At 39.6% G+C, this 20,673-nt stretch overlaps 1 protein-coding gene across 2 annotated transcripts in view; it reads left to right on the forward strand.

The window, feature by feature from the left end:
- The first annotated feature begins 16,650 nt into the window (after positions 1-16,650).
- LOC120424318 (poly(rC)-binding protein 3) overlaps positions 16,651-20,673 on the forward strand; it is a 335,864-nt gene continuing 331,841 nt past the window's right edge. The window contains exon 1 of one of the 2 annotated variants that reach the window (XM_052709564.1): positions 16,651-16,884. The gene's annotated coding sequence lies outside the window, so the exon portion shown is untranslated. The remainder of the gene's footprint in view (positions 16,885-20,673) is intronic. The other variant, XM_052709550.1, reaches the window with a different exon arrangement.

Below are 20,673 nucleotides of genomic sequence, written 5' to 3' on the forward strand. Positions count from 1 at the left end.
GAGAAGGGGATTATTTAACTGGCGTGGAGCTGCTTCGGATCCCCCGGCTGTGCCAGAACATCAAGCGGGTTCGCGTTTCCCCGACTACCATCAACTTCTTTGTCGAGTATGAGTTGACTTCGGGGGGAATCCCGGATCACCTGAAGATCAACTACGATGAATCGGAAAGTGGTGTGCTGCTTCCCCCCTACCTCATCAACTTGTACGGCGCCTGGACATTTGGCGGCCCATCTTTTAAATCGGACCAACTCAGGCTGGATGGATGCATCCATTTTCGCCGACTGGTTCAGTCCGTTATAATCCCGTAGTGACGCCGAATTGAAGGAAGCAAACTGCTCTATGGTGAAAACCTCAAGTGAAGTTCTCCCCGTGAACTCGACACATCTCACAACATCGGGATGTCTCGCTATTCCGGCTGATGATGGGACTATGGCGGCAAGTTTTGGGAACCAGTAAAATGAAAAACGTAATTGGATGTCAAGCTTTTACCGAGATTGATGATAGCTACGCTGAAAAGCATGGGCTCTACCTTGAAGAAAGATATCATCGTCAGGTACGTTAATTGCGGTCTTGATCCGGTTAACCGTATAAAGATCCTCGTACGGCTTGGAAAAATCACCAACAAAGTGGTTGTAGATTGCATTGAATCATTCCTTCGCAAATCTACACAAAAATCCGACATTTTCGTGTTTCCGGATGTTTCGGACGAGCGTCTCAAGATGTGTTAACTACCGCATACTGGCCGTTATTTTTTCGAGACAAAGCTACTGATCTAGATTGTTGTTTCCACACAGGTTGATATTCTAACGAGTAATCATATCACAATTTGAACAGAACTTATCCTCTCTTTCTTTTATTTTCAAGTTGCTGCTCTTGTTATACTATGCTGTTATATATTGGAAGTGAATTTTGAAATTCAGGGAACAAATGCACTGAATTAGTGGAAAACCGGACTAGGATTAGTTATGTCAAGCGAGCTAACGATAACCAGAAACAACGCAATCGTGCAAGACGCTCCAACTCTAACGATCCGCGGGGCAAGTTTCAAGTCTTCTTTCTTTAAAAGAACTAAGTTAAACGAAATTGCACGTATCTAATAAAATTCCAAAGCAATTTATAATGAAATTCCTTTGGCCAGTTGTTACACTTACAGCAATTTTCAGTTTGTGCCAAGATAGCACGACCAGATTGAAACCTTTTTCATATGAAAAACGACAGCAATGCACGGTGTTTTTACGGTTTTTATTGAATATCTCAGGTCAGTATTTAAATTATACAGTATTTATACAGTATTTACCTAAATTTCATACCTTATATCTTCAAAACGAAACATGTTAAAACATCCAACCCTGTGTCCAAAGCATCGTTAGAAGTCCCTCTTAAATACGCCCAATCGAAAAAGATAGAAATTGATAGAATCAGTCATTTTAGAGGAAAATGCCATTTGGGTTATCATCTTGAGTGATTCACCAAATAACAATGTCGCATTTTTTTATGGGCCATACTGTATGTTGAGGATCTGTGAAGGTCAAAAGGTGAAGCAATACGAGCTGCACAAAATGGCGGTGTTAGCTCAATTTGGTCCAAAATCGACGTGCGATAAGATAGTCTGTTAGGGATGAAATGTTATAATTAAAAAGTTCCACTTCAGTGACACACGCGAGAAACCCTCAAACGCTTAATGAATGTCGCCAAAATCAACTTTTCACTTTCGCTTACATTTTCAAGGCGCTTTCGATACAAAACTGCCCCCAACTTCCGGCAGCATGTTTTTTGCACATTAGTTGGTCACTCACTTGAAAAATAATCTCAAAACAAGTAAATAATTAGCAAGCGCCATCAAAAAACAAACGCGCCAAGTCTTTTGACGTTTGAATTTTGACTACAGTCATCCCACATATTCGGAACACCCACAAATTCGGAACACTTTTGTGATCATTTGTCAATAGCATGCTAAATGCTTCTTTTCTGTCGGCCCTACTATTTTTAGGACCTTTATTTAGACATTCTCTTGCTATATCACTAGTAAAAGTAGTTTTTTTTAACAAAAAAATGTATTTCAAGACGAATTTATTCCGAGTAGCAAAACACTGCCTCCAAATTGCCTGTTCCATGATTGTGGGATGTTATTGTGCCTCCCACAATTGTGGAACACCTGAATTTAAGAGATATTTTCACAAAAAAGTTATCAGACCATTCATAAAACATTACTAAGCTTGAGTTTCATTGGTTCCAGTGTGTGAAGTCATTATTTTGTAGAAAATATGTACTCCTGGAGAGAATCAAAGTTTGTTTACATCCGCAAGAAAAAAGTGTTCCGAATTTGTGGATTTCAAGGGTCAATGTTTTTCTTTGAAAACTTGATATAAAATGTAAAAATGTACAGCCGGTCAATACATCAATCGAAAGATCGCAAGGAAAGCTTTCACATGCAGGTGGAAGTAAGTCATTATGTTCAATTATCGATTTTCTATGATTTTTCGAACATTGGCCGATCTGTAAACTGTTCCGAATATGAGGGATGACTGTACCCATTCCAATCGAAGGCTGAAGAAAGCCGAACGAGAAGCGAAAGCAAATAAAGAACATAGGATGGCTACCAACACCACCGCAGCGCCTGTTGGAGTAAGCCAGTGTTGCCAGGAAATTTTCTCTATAAATGCTACTTTTCGTGAGTGTTCACTTAAAATTTCATCAATTTTGGCAGCACTAGGCAGACCCAAAAGAGCGGTGGAAGTAAAAAAAACTAAGCTGAAAATAGGGAGATGGGCGTGTCTCAATGCATTCGTTTGATTAGAAAACAATCTGGAAATATTTTTTTCAAATGCTTGTAAAAGGAATAGAATAACTTTTAGTAAAAGTGAAAATAAACAGAAATGTTAACAAAAAGTTGCACTACTCGTTGGTGTACTTGGCTTTTGTAAATTTCAAGGAACTTTCCAGATTATCCAGCATCATTCAAACACGACCGCTTATCAGGCTTAAAATGGGTTTATTTCCCCTATGCTGTTCTTGCGTCGAAAAAATGAAAAAAATTAAGTGTGTCTTTTTTGATGAAAATATTTTTTTTGCAATTTGGTTATTAATTTTCATGTGTGAAAAACAAGGTTAAAAATACCTAAAACTAGCCAAATCAATTAACCTAGCATGCAGCTTGAGTTGAATAATATTACAATCGAGTAGAGATATTCACTGAATTGTCCCTTGAAATTGTACTACGACTTTTTCTAAATGGATTCATTTATAAAAAAATATGTTAAAACAATAAAAAATACGTCAATGCGAAAAACATCAATTTAAAAAAAAAATCCTTAAGTATGTCTGTTTTCCTAAATTTAAATATTCAAAACTTTAAACTACTTGTCAAAAATATCTATTTGATTACACATCTATAAACAATCATGAAAAATGTTTCATTTTGGTTGAAAACCTTAATCCTTAAACATAAATGGGTGACATAGTTCATTAACAAATTATATTCTTGCCCCGTACAGTCGCATTCCGCGGATTTCAATAAAATATCAAACAAATTTTGATTTGTCTGATTCAGATGGTAGTCATCACTCAGACTCGTAATCAAGATGTCATAAGTTCGAATCTTGGCGGAAGAGTGGTAAGTGCAAACAAAATTGATCGTTCGGTTTCGGAGAAATGGTGTAAATTCGAAACACCATTTAAGCCCTTGACAAATAGAATCGAGTAAGATCTTACAATGAAGACCACAAACATGTTTGTTAAGCGAATGATTTTATTTGGATGATCTCTCAAGCTCTTAAGATCTCTCTCTAAAACAGCACAGCCTTCAGATTTTGTTCCTAAGCTTAAAACCATCAACCAGCAGTGTTAACCATTGAGCAGACTGCTCGAGGGAGGGGATGGCCGGTGGGGTTTTCCACGGCTTAAGCCAAGACGGTCATTTCGTGATTGTGGAGGCACACCAGAAGAAGACTGTGTGTATTAATCATTTCGATATCGATATTTGTCTGGCTGCCAGTCATCGTTATGCTTTTGCCACCAGCCGGGGGTGGTGCCTTTTGTGTTGCGGCATTTTTCATTTTTTTCCACTTCCGTATGAATGCTGGGAAACGGGTTGATTTTTCTTATTTCTTTTCCTTTTGTTGTACCGATAGAAAACCAGATATAAACATTTTTCACCATGACGGGAAATGGTTTCCGTGGTTTTGTTGTCGTTTTATTGTGGTTATGAAGTTTCATGCTACTTTTAAGGTGGAATTTGATTTAGTTTTGTATGTTTTGTGAAATGATGAGGTTTTTTGAACAAAATGTAGTTTTATTGAAGACTGCAGTTTTAAATAAATGAATGGTTGGCGGTCATGACTCATGGGAAGCTTTTTTTCGATATGTTTCCCTATCTGTTTTGATTCTGAATGTTTCCAGTATTCATCTAAAAGGAAGAAAATTGTTTACTGTTGAACGAATTGATGGTTTTCACTTTCATACCAAATTTCTTGAAATAAAAAGTTGTAGTTTCAGCCTCTAATACTTAAAAAAACATCTTTCTAGGAAATACCCTCTATAAATTCAGTCCCATAATTACCCATAACCATTACAAATTGCCCTACTTCACGAGTCGTCAACTTTTACGCAGTAATTTCAGCTTTGACAAAACATCACTCAAAACCCGATTTACGTCCCCGCCCCCACCTTCCCCGAAACTTTACAGCCCTTCGTGCGCGCCGTCGACATTTATTGCTCCAGTTAACATTTATGACAGTCTTTAGCTCCATAAACTCACGGGCCAACCCCCGGAAAAACAGAGCATTAAGAGGTGTGACACTGTCAGCTCAGCGCCACCACGTGGTAGCCACTTCCGGCGCGGTCCTGACGTGGGACAAAAACTTGTCCCAGCAAAGTTCTATAGAGTATAGGAAAAAAAGGCTTGAAAATTTATTATTCAAACAACTTCCGGCTTGGGTGACATTGGGGCTCGACTTCTTCGGACGATGATGGCAACAAGGGTTTCTTTTCCGTTTTTGTCATTTTCCGTCGTCCACAGGAAAACCACCTTCCTTCCGGAAGAAGTTGCAGAAGGAGTAGGAAAAACTCATCGTCTTCTTTGAGCTACCTGGGGGTGGGAAATTCGCCGGGATGAAAAGCGAACCAAATCTCGCTCATGCATAGCAGAACGGCAGTGATTTATTTGTTATAATAACATTGGCAGAAAGAATTAGGGGTGAAGTATTTGCGCAAGATATCACCCACTGGAAACGGTTCCCCTTAATATTTTTCCAAGATTTTTCCTCTCTCTTTCGTGATCTTCTTGAGCAAAACTCAAGGACGTGTCCGTGCGCTGAAACGAAACCATTAAAATAATACACTTTCCCAACCTCTCGTCAACCGTTACGTCATCTAGGGACGCCGTCACTTTTGACATCCTTATACCAACCCAGAATTAAAGGCAGGAAGAAAATGGGAAAGAAAGGAAACTTTCACCTCCATCGTGAGCTATGGCTTTTGTTCGGCAACTCCATCTTTTTCCACTTCCATACTTTGTTCCCAGCTTCAGCAGAATCCAATAATTTGGCCAAAAGGCCTGTTGGAGTTTTTGGCTGCAAGGTGAAAGGCTCTGGCACGGGGGAGAGGGAATGAAAATGGATAGCCAAAGTTGCGATATTTTACGAAACCCAACTAAATAATGAAATTTTCCTGCCCTGGAAAAATACGAGCTGTATTTTGTAAGGATGAACCATTCGTAGTGAGGTGGAATGCATTTTGAAGGTGGAATAAGGTGTTATTTATTAGAGAATGTAGCAAATTAAACTAGAAATGACATATTCATTGAATGTTGATTTCTTAAATTTGACTGCATTTTCTGAAATTATGTAGAAGAGTATAAATAAAGAAATATATACACAAATAGAAGAAAAAATATCGTTCGTTCTTATTTTGCATTTCCTACCCTACCCTTTTTTTATTTGGCTTAAACATTGTGAAAATGGTATGTAAATATTCAAAATCATATTTTAAAAGTATTTTCTGATCGAATTTCAACAAAGTTATGAGTTATGTAGGTTATGATAAGTACAATTCTGGTAAATAGTTTTGCTCTAAAAAATGTATTTGAAGCAGGATTTGTTCCCAAAAACATATTTTATGTTCTTTTTTCATGAAATATGTTTGAACAAATCCAAACATGCTTATTTATGCTAGGAAGTGCATTTTGGAATGCTATACGTTGTTCCCTTAAATATTTTCGTAAAAAAATATGTTTTATGATTTTTACACTGATACCCTAAATACCGGAATACCCTAATTTGAAAAATCAGAAATAAGAACTCAAACAATCGTAAAGTTTTAGCCATTCAAGGGTTTTATTCAGTTTAAAATAAGTTATTTTTATTTTCAAAAAGTGTGCCCTTGTAATTTCACTTCAGCAAATTATTTCACCTTGAAAGATCACTCCATGTTATCAATTTTAGATTTCAAAATCGGGCATTTAAATTACAGTGAAAATCGTTTAGAATTTCCTAAAAACAACTTTTTGGTGAAACATTTCGATGTTAAAGTAGTAGTTTATGCAAAAAAAAAAAACGAATTATTCGCTCCACAGAGTTTCCTTTGCGTTCTCGATTGCGAGATTCCTACTCGAAACTAGGTGTCCGTAGGCATGATTGTTGAGGCAATTGCAAACCTCTTTTTACACCTAAGCTTCCATCCACCCCGGGATTCGAACTGACGACCTTTGGATTGTTAGTCCAACTGCCTACCAGCGACTCCACCGAGGCAGGACCCAGGGTGACGACTCCTACACCTGGACTGAGCTAAAGACCTAACCTCTAGAGGTTCGATCGGGACTAACATTTACTTCCCCATCCGACGGAAGGCGTGGTCAGACAAATCTTGTCTTGAAAAATGCCACCGGGACCGTCTAGGATCGAACCCAAGCCGACTGGGTGAGAGGCAACCACGCTTACCCCTACACCACAGTCCCGGTAGTTTATGCAACAAGTTGCAAAAAGAAGATTTTTCCAGCACGAGTCGTACATTTATCCAACGAGGTTTACCGATAAAGGTTTAAAAACATGAAAATTGATGTTTTCTAAGTCTCACCCAAACAACCCACCGTTTTCTAATGCTGATATCTCGGCAACTAATGGTCCGATTTACAATGTTAAAATAGGAAACATTCGTAAAATTTTCCGATCTTTTCGAAAAAAATATCTTCAATTTTTTTAAACCAAGACTAACATTTTGAAAGGGCGTAATATTGAATATTTGGCCCTTTTGAAATGTTAGTATTGATCTAAATTTTTTGAAAATATTGTTTTCGAAGAGATCGGAAAATTTTACGAATGTTTCAAATTTTAACATTGTAAATCGGAACATTTGTTGCCGAGATATCGACGTTAGAAAATGGTGGGTTGTTTGGATGAGACTTAGAAAACATCAATTTTCATGTTTTTAAAACTTTGCATGGCAATATCCCAGCAACTGAGGGTCGTATCAACAAAGTTCATAAAAGCAAAATATAGAGAATTTTCTCAGCTTTTCAAAAATATTTTTTTCAAATGTGGGCAAACATGTGCACTATTTAAAAAAAAGAAAAACTGCGACTATTCTAAAAAAGTTACCTGAAAATGGCCTTGACTTGAAAACGGTGCACTTTATCAAAATTTAACTATAGTACTTTTTGATTGCAATTTTGATTTTGCATCGAAAAATGAAGTTAAAAAATTTTTGCGCCCAATATTTTGATTAAAAAAACAGTATTGAGCATGAGCATGAGCATGAGCATGAGCATGGTTGACTGCCAATGAGCTGCTACTCCGTTATTGACGGATCAGCTGAAGTTACACAATGAACCAACAGATGATTAGTGGGAGCTAATCATCCTCACTGTATAACCCCTGAAGATCTCTGCTTCAAGTCAATACCGGCGCCCCCCAAGGAGATGCAGTTCAACAAAGGTAGGAATGTTAGTCCGATAGTTGAAGTTGCAGACTCATCAGACACAGAGTTTGTCGCTCTATACCTGTTGACACCGCATGAGACCGTTGAATCCACAGCATCTCCTTCAAGCATCACGGGAAGTGGGGAAATTGTGTTAGTAGGGGAAGGAAAGGGAAGGTCAGGATTCATCTTGGTAGATGATATGACCAGAAAGTGAAACATAATCGTTGCCTTCCGAGCTACGACGCTATAAGAAGGACTTTTCACATCTTACCGCCGGCGTGCCATCCGAGCAACGATGCTATGGGAAGGACTTTCAAAATTAAGTGTTATAGTATTTATCGATTTATTCGGCGACGTGCAATTTTAAATAGATCAGGGAAACATAATCGTTGCCTTCTGAGCTACGAAGCTATGAGAAGGACTTATCAATTCCTCAATCGTGATTTTTCACATCTACCGCCGTCGTGCCATCCGAGCAACGATGCTATGGGAAGGACTTTCAAAATTAAATGTTATTGTATTTATCGATTTATTCGGCGACGTGCAATTTTAAATAGATCAGGGAAACATAATCGTTGCCTTCCGAGCTACGACGCTATGAGAAGGACTTATCAATTCCTCAATCGCGATTTTTCACTTCTACCGCCGGCGTGCCATCCGAGCAACGATGCTATGGGAAGGACTTTCAAAATTAAATGTTATTGTATTTATCGATTTATTCGGCGACGTGCAATTTTAAATAGATCAGGGAAACATAATCGTTGCCTTCCGAGCTACGACGCTATGAGAAGGACTTATCAATTCCTCAATCGCGATTTTTCACTTCTACCGCCGTCGTGCCATCCGAGCAACGATGCTATGGGAAGGGCTTCCAAAACTAAATGAAAGTGAATATACACACGACGACGTGAATCCCTTTTTCAATGAAATCCAGAAATCTCCACCACTTTCTCGCGGATTCTCGCGCGCAACGTCACACACCGATCCCCCCGACGAACACCACACGACTGATGGCCCAACTTCCAAGGCCTCGACGCGAACTTCTTTTCAATGATTCCAGAATCTTCCACCACTTTCTCGCGGATTCTCGCGCGCGACTTCACACACCGATCCCCCCGACGAACACCACACGACTGATGGCCCAACTTCCAAGGCCTCGACGCGAACTTCTTTTCAATGATTCCAGAATCTTCCACCACTTTCTCGCGGATTCTCGCGCGCGACTTCACACACCGATCCCCCCGACGAACACCACACGACTAATGGCCCAACTTCCAAGGCCTTGACGCGAACTTCTTTTCAATGATTCCAGAATCTTCCACCACTTTCTCGCGGATTCTCGCGCGCGACTTCACACACCGATCCCCCCGACGAACACCACACGACTGATGGCCCAACTTCCAAGGCCTCGACGCGAACTTCTTTTCAATGATTCCAGAATCTTCCACCACTTTCTCGCGGATTCTCGCGCGCAACGTCACACACCGATCCCCCCGACGAACACCACACGACTGATGGCCCAACTTCCAAGGCCTCGACGCGAACTTCTTTTCAATGATTCCAGAATCTTCCACCACTTTCTCGCGGATTCTCGCGCGCGACGTCACACACCGATCCCCCCGACGAACACCACACGACTAATGGCCCAACTTCCAAGGCCTCGACGCGAACTTCTTTTCAATGATTCCAGAATCTTCCACCACTTTCTCGCGGATTCTCGCGCGCGACTTCACACACCGATCCCCCCGACGAACACCACACGACTAATGGCCCAACTTCCAAGGCCTTGACGCGAACTTCTTTTCAATGATTCCAGAATCTTCCACCACTTTCTCGCGGATTCTCGCGCGCGACTTCACACACCGATCCCCCCGACGAACACCACACGACTGATGGCCCAACTTCCAAGGCCTCGACGCGAACTTCTTTTCAATGATTCCAGAATCTTCCACCACTTTCTCGCGGATTCTCGCGCGCGACTTCACACACCGATCCCCCCGACGAACACCACACGACTGATGGCCCAACTTCCAAGGCCTCGACGCGAACTTCTTTTCAATGATTCCAGAATCTTCCACCACTTTCTCGCGGATTCTCGCGCGCGACTTCACACACCGATCCCCCCGACGATTGATTTTTTTTTTTTTTTTTTTTGATTAAAAAAACAGTATTGATTAAAAAATTCATAACTCGGTCAAAGATTTTTTGCACAATCTAGAAATTTCGATCGATCAGAAAATTCCTTCAAAAGATACAGAATTTTGAATTTTCATACACAATTTTTGTATGGACAGCTGCCAAATTTGTATGGAAAATTGTATGAACGAACTAATGATGCAAAATGGTTTCTTTGGGCATACCGAAGGCACCAAAAAAGTTTCAGTCGGATTAAAAAATACAAAAATTAAAATTCTAAAAAAAGACCGATTTCGTAGAGAATTGCTCTGTGGGTTTTGAGAAATATTGTGAAACTTGCAATTATATTAAATTTATCATAAGAAGGAAGCAAGCTTCAAAAGAGTGCCTCAGCTTGAAACGAATAACTCCTTCCAATCATTCAATGAACTGGAAAACAAAACAAATAAACATGTCCAACGTCGCAATTGAGTGATAACAAATCTTCCATTCCATCAAGTCCGTCTCTCTTTCTTCAGTTTGCTTCAAATACCTACACAACTCCATTACATCATAACGTCCCTTCCCACACACACTCTCTCTCTCTCTCTAAAACCCCTAAACGAGTCCTGTTTCTCCCGAAAAGTACCCAAGTTGGAGGTAAGTAGGAGGTAGGAGAGCAAAATGAAAAGTGAATGTTTGCAAAAGTGCCATCGTTGTCGTTTCGTGTGTTTTTCTGACGGTGTGATGCAACTTGACATGTACTGTGTGTGTTGTGAGATCTCTCTCTCTCTCTCTCTCTGTCTCATTCCTGAAATAACAAGAAGACGATGGGGACTCAGTAATAAGAAGAGCAAGAATAAGTCGAAGAACACAACCAGTCCATGGACCGAAACGGGAAGGAGAACCGAAATGTAAAGAGCAGGAGCTGCTTCCAGAATCCTTTGCCTTGTGGGGAAGTTTACTTTTCACGATTTCACGGAGGAGTATTGCTTGGTTTTCGTTTGTAAATCTTATTATAAAATGCTCTAATTTTTATTTAGGTCGATCTTGCGGAAGACCGTTTCAGTTAAAAACATTTCATAACCGAACATTTATTTGTTGATGACAAGGTTGTGAAGTTTGGTAACTTTCCTGCGATTCTGACTCCTGTTCTCCAAAAAGACCCGATATCACCGACTTAGGCTTCGACTACTACCAGAACTCAATACAAAGTTGTTGGAAAATCAAGCAATTCTGACTCCACAACTCTTGTTAGAAATTGTCCCGATCAATAACGGCGCCTGCCTGGTCAGAATGTAGATGGAATTTGGATGGAATATTAGTAATAAACTAAGATCAACTATTTTGATTCTGGCCGTGATTTTCAGCCCACTCCGACCGTCTGTGTGTAAACCGGGAGTCCCTTTTGTGTGTTTCAAATATGCTCCGTGCTGTGCTGCGACGGAGGTGGCGGCGGCGGGGGATGCTGGGCTATGCTGAAGAGTCTATGCTCCGAGTCGTCGTCCGTTTATGCTGGTCCTTAATATCGCAGTACCGACACCGAGGACGAGGACGACGATAGCAAATCTGCTGGAGGCGAGAAATTGTCCGCTTTGCGCATGACATATTTGACAGCACGAAGACAGGCCAGGCTCACTTTGCCGAATAATACCAACATTGTGTGCAGTTTTCAGCAGGACTATACGAAAGGGAGAAGGCCCCGGGGGTGTGTACATTTTTACAGCCGGCTGTTGTAACGGTAGTGCTAGAAGGTGGGTGGTAGGTGGGAGTGAAGCTGTGAAAGGGGTTGAAATTGTGAGAAGTTGCGAGGAAAATTGAGCCTTCTGCATGGATGATTTGTGGCGTTTATTACACTTTTGAGCATACGTTCGCTTGTCAGCTGGGTTGCGTTGCGTTTAATAACGGTTGCATTACCGTAAACATGTTTTTCTTATTTCATAAAATCATTCTGCAGTGTTTACATTTACAACAACATGCTAAAAACTCATAATATCAAATAAAATTAATATGAGTATCAAATATTTTAAAAACAGTAAAATAAGAAAAAAATCAATTCCTTATCTTTAGGGAATAGAATAACGTGAATTCTTTAATGGTACGCAAATTATGGTCAGTTAAATGCATCTATCATCATTAATAAAGCATTTTAATACACACTAATAAAAAATGAGTTCGCGTAAACGTGAACAGAGCTCATGTCATCGGGAACCAGGAAGAAAACTGTTCACTTTTATGGTGCAATGCACTATAAAAGTTGAACAGTTTTCTTCCTGGTTCCCGATGGCATGAACTCTGTTCACGTTTACGCGAACTGATTTTTTTGAGTGCACTTTCATTAAAAAATGGAATACTACACATGTTTCATTGCCAATTTTTAATCAATAAAGAAACCAACCACCTGGTTTTGAGTATGTATCGTTTGCTTTTTCATTTATAATCAAAGTTGGGCTATTTAAGACTTAACGAAAAGACTTAAAAAATTAAGAAAATATTTTTTTCATAGGCTTTATGATTTTTTTTACAGTATTGAGATTGTTTGAAATGTTAGCATTTTGACATTTTTTTTTATAAATTAAATTTAATTTGAATGATTTTATTTAATGGAGCCAGGTTTCTAATCTAATCTAATCTAATCTAATCAGACCCTAGCGCAGCCAATCTTTCGAAGGGATCCTGGAGAGTGCCTTAGGTTAGATGACGCCTAGCACTCTTCTTGTCATTTATTAACATTTGTAGTGCGCAATTGCATCGGAATGCATTGAAACATCACAAGCGTTAAAGCGGCCAGGCCTACTGCGTAAAGCCGTATCGCAGAGATGACTCGTAATTGGGTTGAGTTCGAGCACTGAGTGTTCGAACAACAACACAATTCTGAATCGACAGGGGGGAAGAAGCGTGGGGACACACCACCATACGCTCCGAGATTTGGTTGTATTCGTTGGGAGCACCATGCTAAGAAGGTTTGGTACTCCGGGACCCTCTGGGATGGGACATTGTATTTTCACGAATGCCCTGGACACTATTTGCCGTGGTTATAGCGCCACAACTCGCTCTCAGTAACAGTAGTCCTAATTCCAGTCCACGCTCACCAAGTCGTCATGGTCTAGTGGTTAGCATTTTTGCTTACCAATCCAAAGGACGGAGGATCGAACCCGGCCTCGAGTGACTTTGGTTTTTCGTTCATCATTTCAATTTTCTATGTTCTAAACTTTCTCGTTGGGAGCAGTTTTATTTAATGGAGCCAGGTTTTAAGAAAATTTCTAATTTTTCACATCTCAGTTATTTTTTAACCTATTTGTACCAAATTCAAATTTCATTGATCTAATCTAATCTAATCTAATCTAACACAAACGCAGCCAGTCCGATTGTACCAAATTCAAATTTCATTGAGTTGAAAATAATTGTGTGATAACTTCAATTTTTTAAGAACATTCAATTGATAGCTCTTACTACTACTACTGTATCATCCGAAGTCTAAATTATCCAAAGTTCAATTATCCGAAGGATTGTGTGAAACTTTGAAAAACGGAATTAGAAACAAAAAAATAAATCGTATTATTTCCTTTCACTTTTACTTACAAAATAATAGCAAACACATTTTTCTGAGAACCTCTAACAAATCAACTTCAAAAAAAAAATCAAATTATTCGCTCTACAGCTTTGCCTTGGCGTTCTCGATTGCGAGATTTCTACTCGAAACTAGGTGTCCGAAGGCTTGATTGTTGAGGCAATTGCAAACCTCTTTTTACACCTATGCTTCCATCCACCTCGGAATTCGAACTGACGACCTTTGGATTGTGTGTCCAACTGCCTACCAGCGAATCCACCGAGGCAGGACCCAGGGAGACGACTCCTACACCTGGACTGAGCTAACGACCTAACACCTCTAGGTTAGACCGGGGCCAACATTTACTTCCCCATCCGACGGAAGGCGTGATCAAACAAATCTCGTCTCAAAATTTGCCACCGGGACCTTCTGGGATCGAACCCAGGCCGACTGGGTGAGAGGCAACCACGCTTACCCCAACAACACGGTCCCGGCTACAAATCAACTTACATTCTTAATTTTGTTCTCCAAAACCCCAACATTCTATGTAAGTTAAACATGTTTTACTGAATTCCAAACAACAACAACAACAATAGAACATCCAAAGCCATTTGGCAGCACTTTCCTTCTCGCCGGTGGAAACACCGAATGAACTCGCTCGTCTAAACATCCACATTCATTCATTCAAGCGCACATTTTAGACAAGATGTGTCGTTCTCGCTTCTCCATTCACACCACACTCATTCATCGCTGCCCATCTCACTCACTCTGACGGCCCCGTTGCTGCCGACTGAACCAAGCAGACTAGCAGCATTGAACACGGTGCGAAAAATGCCTTTTTATTGAAAATTGAAGAAGTTTTTGTATGTTTTTATTTTTAATTCCTCAAACGATTGCTAAAATAAGTTTTGAAATCAATTTTGGTTTCAGATTTTTGCAGGATTGATTCCGTAAGTTTAACAATTTTGGAATAAAATGACAACAACTTCCTTGGCTGCTGTGTACCCTTAAACTGATTTTGGTCCAAAACCCATTTTTTGTTCATTAAATGTTTTTGAATGCCCCTTATCGCAGGTTGATTGGGTCCTACAAACATATGGCTTTTTAAAAAAAAACTCTGGAAATGAAAAAAAAAAATCAAAGAAGGCAAATCTATTTCAACCTTTAAAAAATACCAAAAATAGTTGTGGCTTTCATTATGGAAACAGTGTTGCAAAGAATTCCGAAAAAAAATTAATCAAAAATACAAAAAATCTAAATACAAAAATAGTTATAAAAATACTACCATTTTCCGTTACTCAACTCGTCGCCATCGTGCTAACAAGTCGTTCGTGTAATTTGGGCCAAATTGAGTTAAGAACGCCATTTTGTGTAGCTCACAGTGCTTTACCATTTGACCTTCACAGATCCCCAAAATTCGATTTCAACCCTGAGATATTCAACAAAATTCGAAAAAACTCCGTGCATTTTTGTCACTTTACATATGAAAGTAGTTTCAATCTTGTCACTCCCTGAAAATTGATGTAAGTGCGACAACTGGCCAAAGGGATTTCAGGTCAGAACGCGTTTGACGCACGTACAAGTTAGACTACCGTAAACATTTGTAGTTATAACTCGGGACTCGGGCAACCAACTTCAACCAAACTTCGGGACAATGCACATAATGGTCAGCCAAACAAAACGTGTTTGTTATTATTTACATTGCGTGCTTTCGTTTTTGTTTATTCAAGGCCAAACATTAAAACGCGTTTTTCTCGGAACGTCGAAATGCCGGGTGCGATAAGATAGCACGACGATGTCGAACTGTACATTTTTTTATCTTGTGAGGGTTACCAGCAAACCCCTTTGCTGTATATAATATCTCATATTTTTTTGTAATTGTCAACTTTATAGAACATTACAAAAAAGTGATGATTTGCTGGTCAACGCTGCCGTGCTATCTTGTCACATGTCTCATTCGACGTTCCAACAAAAACGCGTTTTATTGTTTGACCTTAAACAAACAGAAACAAAAAAGAGCAGCACCATTCTGAGCATTGTCCTGAAGTTGGGTTAACAATTCTGAGCATTGTCCTGAAGTTTGATTGAATTTGATTGTCGGAGTCCCGACTTATAATTACAAATGCTTGCGGCAGTCGGGCTTGTACGTGTGTCAAATGCGTTCTGACCAGAAAATTTCCCCTGCATAACTTTTTGCCGAATTTGTGTCAAACCTCTCTAATATCCGAATCATGGCCTATTTACAAGCACATAGCTTAGAACAATTTCGTAAAATAGATTAGTTACTTAGGAAAGTACGCAACTTACGACCATCATGACATGAAATTGTACAATCAACTTAGAAAATTTGCTGGGCTGATATACGTATCTATGCAGTTGTTTGTTTACCTTTGATATGGAAACCGTAAAGCGTAAACGAATTTTAAATTTTCCAAACCATAGTTTCTAATTTGAGCACTTTTCCATTATGGAAGATCAGATTCACCTCCATTGATTCGAATTCCTAATCTAAGTGAAAATTTCTATGTATAGTGATTGTAGATAGGCCATCATTCAAAAAAACTAATCGAAATCAATTACATTAATGAATCAATGCATACTTTGTATTCAATAACGGTATTTCCCGTACCGTGTGTGCCTGTTCCCATCTTTCATCACCACGACGAACCGAACCCAAACCCGAACCTTGCGGAGCTGTCAAACTTGTTTTCTGGTCTCGCTTTGGCCTAGCTTTTACTGTTCTCTTTGCCATTCCACACCACCACACGAGACGCGCAGTGGAGTGCGTGCGCATGTGTTGGTGCCATTCACAGCTTACTCACGCGCGCCCGTCTGTGTCTGCGTAAGCACGTGGCTGTGTACGTGAGGCGGCCTACTGCGAGGCGGTGAAGCCGCGTTTTGCGAAAATGGTTTTGGATGTGTGTGCGGCGCTTGTATAAACCATCAAGAATCCGCAAACCCTTTTGGTTGACGATGTTCTGTGTTGGGGATTTTTTTGTTGGTGGTATTTGTGTGTTTTGATCGCGCCGGCCTGGTCTGCGGGTGTGTGCGTGCAAGGGCGACACACTAGCGACGTTTTCGCCATCGCCATCGCGTTCACTGTGGCTGCTGTCTTTCCTGCCCGTCTAGTTTTGTATTATCTTTGTTTTGAGCTACACGCTTTCCCACGAATTTTCTCTCCACCAAAACCAATAATAATACACTAGTGTAATAATAACCAAGTTACAGTGTAAATTCTCACCTCATCCGTCGTGGTTTTCGGGAAGATTTACCGTGCGAACGTACACAGTCCTGGAATAGTTAGTGTAAGGAAATTTCTTTTGCTTGATTTTTATTGTGTGTTTATTGTGGATTTATCTGAAAATTACGCGTCTGTTCCAAAGAGGGGGGTCGTTCCGCGATATTCCGTGTCATCTTGACAGATTTTGCTCTCGTGGGGCTACGGATTCTGGGCCTGATTGGCCGGAAAAATAGACGAGTGGCGAGGGCTTTAAAAAAATCTTGTTTAAAAAATAGTGGCCTCCAAAGAGGAAGAAGAAGAGCCAGAGCATCCCCTGGGTTGCGTTCCGGATATCGTGTGTGTATGTGCGTGTGTATGGTCGAGATTTCTGTTCCGGATTCTGTGTGCCGCAGATCTCCACTTGGATTTTCCCCACCTCGCAGAACCAGACTGACCCCTCGTCGCTCCCAGCGTCGCCGTGCCGCACCGCGCCGTCAAAATTGGGTAAGTTTTTGACAGTTCCTTGTGCCAAGAATCAATCAAAAAACGCCAAAGCCGGTTCCTCCCGGCAGCTGCTGCTCCTGGTTCCCTCTCTTGCGTGATTTTTTTTTTTACGAGCGCCGTGTATTCGTAATGGCCGTCGCATTTTTACGTGCGCGTCCCCCCCTTCCGGCGACCCCGTCCCCGTCCCCGGTTCGAATCCCGGTGGTCTTAGATTTTGCTCGTGATTTTTTTTGCTCCCACTTTTTTTTCCTCTTGTGTCGCGCGTTTCTTTAATAACTCAACGAGGAAAAACGCGATTTCGGTTGTCGCGATTTATCGCGCGATGAACGGCTCGCGTGTGGCCAGATGTAGGTTCCCGTTCCTTTGGGAGAACAGCTCGCACACAAAACTGTCGCAGTATTTTATTGATTTTAGAAGCCCTGCTCGGCGGTTCCTCCTTACTACCTTTCTGGTCGATTATTACATTATCGGCGCGTCCATCGCGCGGCGGAGGAATGTTTGACGTTTAGTCGAATGTGTCAGCAGGTTTGGGTTGTTTATCTATGGCTTCTTGTGCTGGGGGCTAAGTCCTCCTCGAGGTTTTCGTCCACGGGGTTGCTCCCCGTATCGGGTTGCCGAAGCGAAGGAAAAGAAGAACATTGAATAACAAAAAAGCATTGAAGAATATTGCCCAAACGTAGTGTTTAGTGTGTTCAGTGACTGTGTGCGGGGACTTCTTATATTTTTGGTCTTCTCTTCGTCACTCCTTACAAAGTGTATGCAATTTTGACTGCGTTCTATTATGTGGAGGAGCTTGGAGGAAGTGGTGTGTTGTGTTTTGCGATAGAATCACCGAGAAGGTATATGGCACTGAAGCCAGAAAGTTTCTTGTTTCGGAAAACTTTGAGCTGGGATTTTTTTGTAAGTTGTTTGTGCCTTCAAAATTTCTAGTTTTGGCAAAATTTTACTTAGTTGTTGGGAATTCAAAAATAATTTAAAAAATGTTTTTTGAAGTATGTGGTTTGGGGAAATTAAAACGAACAACTCGTCTCTCTGTATTCACAGAATAGTCCAAACTCGATTACCTTAAGCCTCAATTATCCGAAGGTTTGTATGGGACTTAGGATAATCGAATCATGAACAAAAATTATTTTTTCTTGTATTTTTTATTTTCTTTCTTTGAATTTTGAATGGTTCATTGCCTAATAAATTAAAATGTGCATATTATTTAATATTTCATCGCAGCCTAAATTACTATCGGGTAGGCTAAGACCTAAGCTCAACAATCAAAAATAAAAGAAAACGAATTGTTCGTGATTCGATTATCCGTTGCGAAATTTTTCCAAGGCCTTCGGATTATCGGATGTCTGGACTGTATTATAAAAAGGTATTAAGTCAAATGCGAATTTTGTTTCAAGTTTTTGCATCACTGAAAATATTTTTAAACATAATTAAACTTCTGTTTTTATTAAAAATTTAAGGATTTTTGAAAAAAATATTTTTTCCTATGTACAGAACTTGTGTGATAATTTTTGCTTCAACATTTTGAAAACAGGGCTTGATTTTTTTTTTCTTTTTGCTACCACTTGACCACGATCAGATACGAGACAGAAATTTGATATGACGTTTGTACTAGCCTAATCTAATATTAAAAAAAAAGCCAATATTATTTTTAATGTTTGCCAATGCTTTAAAATATGCACTTCTGTTTGTATAATTTAAGGGAAAAAAATATTTCACTTAAATCTTCTGATCGTAGTGCAAGACATTTTTAAAATGTCAAGAAATTAAGTTGGAAACTTAATCAGGAGAAAACGAATCATCCACATCACTTTCAAAATAATAATAAAAAAAAAGGCGTATTTAATATAATCATTATGTAGTCAGTATTAAATATCCTTCTAGCTTATAGGAGCTAGATCTAAGGAAAATAAAAAGTAACAAGTTTCCACGATCAGTAGATAACTGCATCCTTGCAAAGTCACCAATGTGATGGAAAAGCTTTGTTCATTTTAGCAAAAAGGATTTTTTTTTTTTTCAAAGTTGTCGTTTGAATTCCCTGGAGATGGAGCCACACGTTGCCGTCGTTTCAGGGCTATTTGCAAAGATGGTTTCCGATGTTGATATATTTCACACATTTATTTTATATTTATATACTTGTGTTGATAGAAATCACACCTTTTATAATATGTAAAATTGCAAGATATTGAAATTTTTTATTTGAGTCTCAATATTCTTGTTCGTGAAATCTGTTAGGAACAGGTTTAAAACCGTTTGATATTAGGGATGAATAGTTAGTTTTTTTGTAACTCTTCTAGGTTGTTTAATACTTCCAGACTCCAGTTATGTGTAAGCCAGTTTAGTAATGCTATCAGAATCCCTGATTTCAATTCAAGTGGTACACTAACCATTCTGAATTGTCATAAAATCCATAGAGTCTCGATCAATCAATAATGAAACGATATCGGACAAAATTCGTTAATCTGTTGAACTAACGGGTTTCGGATTGTGGTTGTATCGACCATTGTTGCGAATCGAGGATCTACTGGAGTTTTGACGATCAAACAGAGCCTAACATTTCAAAAGGACACACAGGTGTGAACAGGATTGTGTCTCTTTCACTCAAATGATAGTTTACATAAGCTTGTGTGCCCTAATGAAATGGAAGGCACGAAATAGTCGTATTAACAACGAGTGTTCAAATTGTAAAATATGAACGTTTCATTAATGTTTATTGTTATTGGAAGCAGCAAGACAGGTTTAACAAATAGGTAAAGGGATGTTTGGTTTTGTAATTAAAATTTCGGGGATTTGAGATTCAAGTTACTTTCAGACAGTTTAGTTGAGGTTGTTGATTCAAGTTAGTTAGTTTTCTGAAATGAATAATTGGACATAAATGATCAGTTAAATTAAAGTTAGTTGCAATGTACGACAAGACTACTGACGGACGCGACAGGACGAAGCCCAGAAAAATGCCATTGACAAGTTAGTTTTCATCTTTCATCTTCCAGTAAATTTATTTGATTTCCTTTAAATTTGAAATACATCATAGGTTCCCTTTGTATAAATCTCAAATTAGTTTTAGATTAAATCATAATTTCATAGTTCCTTTATTCAGTTTTAGTAAGAAGTTAGATTAACGTAACTGCTCATGTCATCCAAGTTCTTACTACTCACACCTACACTAATTTTCTTTCACCTTCCCCCTCCCGATCCCCTATATCTTCCGGTGGTGTTCATTTGGTATGCAATACTAGTTCGGCCACTACCCTTTTTTCCACAAGAAACCGGACTTGGACTGACTTGAGGCCGCGTCCCCCACCTTGCTCCGTAAAACGAAAACGAAACGAAAGTTGTCGTTTGAATTCAATTTGATTTTTTTCCTTGCATT

Source organism: Culex pipiens, chromosome 3 (assembly GCF_016801865.2).
Source record: "Culex pipiens pallens isolate TS chromosome 3, TS_CPP_V2, whole genome shotgun sequence".
NCBI classification, from domain to species: Eukaryota; Metazoa; Arthropoda; class Insecta; order Diptera; family Culicidae; genus Culex; species Culex pipiens.